Here is a 4,877-nt window from a genome sequence, read left to right on the forward strand (position 1 = left end):
TCAGATGGAGTACTTCTGGATAGTATGAGAAACTAAAAAAGAAAAAAAAAGTCAGAATTGCTCTTAAAAGACCCTTCCTCCATTTTTCTTCACACTGATGAGTTTAAATGAGGATGAGGTATTGATGCAAGGTTATACATGTTTTCAATCCGAAATTTTCTGTAATTTTTGAAATCAGTCTTCAGATACTGACTTGGTAGCTGGCATAGTATCTTGTGAGTTTTGACTGTATTCCATTAAAATGTAACAGATCTTTAGAGAGTTCAGATATTTGAGTTGGTCACACACTGATTTATGCGAATCGCGTTGTGGTTGATAATCCTCCCATACTATCTAGAATTCCATGGCACAGATAGAATCAGGAATCTTAGCGAGCTTGTGTTATATAAAGCGGAGCTTAAATTGGAGTGCAAGTATGGTAACATGTCAAAAAAAAAAAAAAGCTACAGAAAGCCTGATCAGCTACTTCCGTAATGCACTGATGGTTTTCCTCTGGAAATCACCAGTTCCTGCATGATATTGGCCTCCAGAGATTACACAAGACAGATGATCGTGTCACTGTATCACTCTTCTAAACTTACAACAAGAATATGGTTTTATCTTCATATATATTGCTTTACCTTCAACCTTTGGGCTAACAATAGTGAAGAAGTTAGACTTGTTGCAGTGCCTTTAGGAAGTTTTCCAAAGTAGTGCTACTTAACTGATTTGGATTGTATTCTAATGTTTGTCAGTGAGCACCAGTGATTTCTTTTCCACCAACATATTTTCTCATGAAAAATATGCTAATAGTCAATTTTAGAACTGCCTGAGCCAGTTTCAGCATATCTCCCAATTTTTTTATTAAAAAAAAAAGGAAAAATGTGGTTTGAGTATCCCGAAACCATTGTAAAATGTAATTGGAATATTTTAATTCAAAATAACTTTTAATAGCCAATGTTAGCTTATTTATATTACAAACTTTGCAGTATTTCAAAGGATCAAAAATTATTTTAGTTTCAGGTCTATCTATATTTCTTTCTTCATGCTTATTGAGATTTAAAAATTTTGTGTGAATTCAAACATGCAGAAACAAACGAACAAACAAAGGCATTTTGCAACAAATTCTGTGTGCTTCCAGGGAGAGCAATATGAAAGAAAACCTGCAGGGAAGAATTAGACTTTTCTTTTAATAGTCTGGCAAAAAAGTCTGAGTTATTGGTTCACTTTAAGTTTAGGCTTTTGTTTTTCTTTGCTTCCGTACGTGTGTGTAGGAAAGAGAGGGAGTGCATATGGATGTGATTTTTAGAACCTGTGTTCTATTCATATTTGATCCAAGTTCTCAGTGTTGATTAAGAGCGTAATTGTAACATAATCACGCATCTTCAAGAACCTGATGGCTGTGCTTATTTGAACTTCCACCATTTTACAAGGGACACAGTTAACAAATTGCAAACTCAAGGTGATCTTTTTCTCTCTCTCACACACACACACACACAAAGAAAATCACTGTGCAGTAGGCTTGAATATTCCACAAATATGTAATGTCTTAATTAGTAAGATGCCTGGGGGAGCCGGGGGAATGGTGAATGTGTCATCTTCACCAATGAGCTGGAAAACAGACCTGTCCAGTGGAATTTAGTGGAATCTGCTTAGTGTATTAGGAACTTGCCAGTGTGGCCTGATATTTTTTTCTTTTCTTTTTGTTTTTTGTTAAATTAACTATTGATTGCAAGAGGTGAACTGTTTAACTTAATTTCTGTTCAGGCTCATTGACCCATGGCAAGTTGAGTTTTAAAGAGGGTTTGATTCGACAAAAGAATGTTGAAAAACTTCAACTGGGGCTAATGGTGCCTTTTTACCTGAGAGCGAAAAGCTGACAAGCACATATTGAAGGAAGACACAGTCAATTTGGGAAATAAATGTATCCCTACCATGCTTATCATTTCAGGCAGGTAAGCCTGTCTATTTTGCTAATTTTCACTGAACAGGGCCATTCTTGTCTTCTGGAAAGCAAGATATTTATAATGTAAATAGTTGTATTGATTTTTTTTTTCCTTCCTCTGTAACTAATATGTAATAATCCAACGCACTATTTCTGTTAAATCTTTTACAATAAGGCTGCTCTATGCCTAAATATGGTTGACCTCTGACCTCTTCCTAAGTCAGTCACATGCTGAAAAGGAGGGTGCTGGAGGTTTCAGTGTACATATAGAATCATGTATATTTAGTAATTGAGTAAGTGGGACTTAAGGCCAGTATACATTAAGCCACAACAGTAACAATGCTCCAGATCTTAACTAGCAAAAACAATTGTTCACCTTGCCATGTCCATCCTGTAATAAGATCTAAGTTGCACCTGCCTGTAGTTCTGCATGATCAGACTTCAAAGTATAACTAACAAGATCTGTAATGTATCAGTGTTGATAAAAGTAGATGTAAAAAAAAAAAAAAAGAAAAAAAAAGAAAAAACTTGACCAACAAAAGAAAATCAACAACAGCAACAGTTCAGTATCAAGACTGGAAGATGAGACATGTCTGATTTTGTTGCGCAGCTATAGCTGAAAAGAACAACCAATGTCAGTCAGCATAAATGGACTGCAGTAGTGACATTTGTTAAGGAACCAACCTTATTTCCATACTGTTTTGTTCTTACCCTGTTTTCCTTTGACCATCTGTTGTTCCCTGTGTGTAGTACAGGAGAGAACAGGGCCTCAGTCATCAGTGTTTTATGGGTCAATGTTGCATCAATGATTTCTGATTTCTGTTCGTTTAGCAATTACTGAACTAAAATGGGAATCTCGTGTTCTCCCATGTGTCAAAAGGAATCCTGTCAGAGCTTCCTCATGAGGATACTCTTCTCACGGCTGTCTTGACTCCTGTTGGTTGGATGACTTTGCAGTGTTCCCAACAAACAGCACAACGCAGCAAACCATATTGATTGAGAGCTTCATTACATGTGTGTTGTGCATCTGTACTTTCACAGGGGCTCAAAGTCATGCAGGGACAGGACTCAATTGAAATATGGTATGTACTCTATGCATGACGCCTATATTACACCTTTATGACCTTATAGTGGTAAAACTGCTGATCTTTACAGATGTGGATTTGGACCATCTTTTATTTGGAGGAAAGTTGTAGTGAATCTCGGTCCTTATCCCACAAACCACTTGCTCCTATCCAGAGCAGCTAAGTGGAAGGTAAAGCGGTGCAAGGGCCTTCTGGGGGGCCGTGCACGGGGGTGAATTTCATGCTGTTTGAATGTGATCTTGCCAAAAAGCCTGTATGTTTAGCAGGGGAGACTGTGACTGTTCTATAAGGAGTGTTTGTGTTGTTTACTTTAAAACAAGCTTTGCTAATTAAAATAGTGTATTCCGGAGTCCTATTTGAATGGCATGAAGGGTATCAATGAAGAAGATACAAAGTATGCTCGTACAGCTCTCCTGGCTTCTTGTTTCTTTTCCTTCAGCCCTTGCTAAAGGACACAGACAAAGCTGTGAACATGTGGAAGCTGCCAGGATTACAAAATCCAGTTAGTGCTCCTTCTGATGTGCTTCATAGGCTTAATCCTGTATACCACCATTCATTTAAGAAGCATTTACAGTGCTACAGAAATGTAAAGGCATCTTAATGCACATGAGACTCAGACTTTTTGTCATTAAGTAGCTTAAGAGTTTATTCCCCTGGTTGACTGCCTAAAAATATTGGGGAAAAAATGACCACATGACTGGACAGAATGAAGAAAAACTGCCAAGTAAAAGCTAGTCCCTCCCTCATCTCTTCCACCATTAAAAAATGTAAAACAAAATCAAGCCAACAACAAAAAAAACCCCAAAACAAAAAAACCCCAAACCACCATACCAATGGCAGTTACTATTTGGGGACTGATTTTTCACAAAGTTGAATACACTTCACTCCAAGTGAAAAAAGAACAAAAAGGAGAGAGGTGCTGCCTTTTGGAAAACATTGCTGTTTTTCTCAATTCTTGCACAAGCTATCTGTGCCTATTTTATTTCCAAGCAAGTGAAACCATAATACACAAAGGACATTTTTATGTTTGGATTTATCATGTGTAGAGATGAAAAGAAAAATCATAAACAGCCTTCTGTCGAAAAAATTGAAGGGGGGGAGCTATAGAAAAGAATGAATTAAAGCACCTTGTAAGCACTGTAAAGAAAGAAATTCTTACAGTTGTTGGTACTTAAATGCCATTTCAAACATACTGCGCAGAGCTGGTACTCTTGCACTGACTTGCTAAAACAAGACAATTTTCAAGGTCTATTCTTCTCCCAGTTTATATATGCAGAGATTGGCTAAGCTACAACATAAAATACAAACCTCTGATTCGCAGTGGCTAGGGAATTTTGGCTTTGTGATTCTTACTGCAAAATGGGAAGGATAGGGACCAGATTTTTTGCTTTACTGGGTACCTTTTGAGACAATCAACAATTCATCTTTTTTTTGAGAGGTTTGCGCTTTTCAGGAGTCAGAATTTTTATGACCATATTTCAGTGATTTACACATCATTGAATCCAGATCTGAAGCTGTAACTGTGATTTAGCTTCAAATAACCCAGAGTCCTAAATTCCAGAAAATCTGAAGTTGTATTTGAACAGGACAGGTCTATCTCCTATAATGCCCCTTGGTATTCAGTGGAAGTACTTTTTGTAGCAACAGACCAGCCTTGGAATTTTTCTTCAGTCAGCTTGCATGATGGCCTAAACATTTCTTGTTTGGTAAGGGGGAGTATGTGTTGCACGCTGATGAGCTGTAGCAAATCAATGGAATTGTCTGTGTTGAAGCAGAGTTGACGGAAGGAGATGAGAGCGCCTCTGCAGAACTCCCCCTCCCTCTCCGCTTGAGGCAAACGAATGGGATGAAGGTCAGTGAACAACCGT

Source organism: Pygoscelis adeliae, unplaced genomic scaffold, assembly GCF_000699105.1.
Source record: "Pygoscelis adeliae isolate BGI_AS28 unplaced genomic scaffold, ASM69910v1 Scaffold610, whole genome shotgun sequence".
NCBI lineage: Eukaryota > Metazoa > Chordata > Aves > Sphenisciformes > Spheniscidae > Pygoscelis > Pygoscelis adeliae.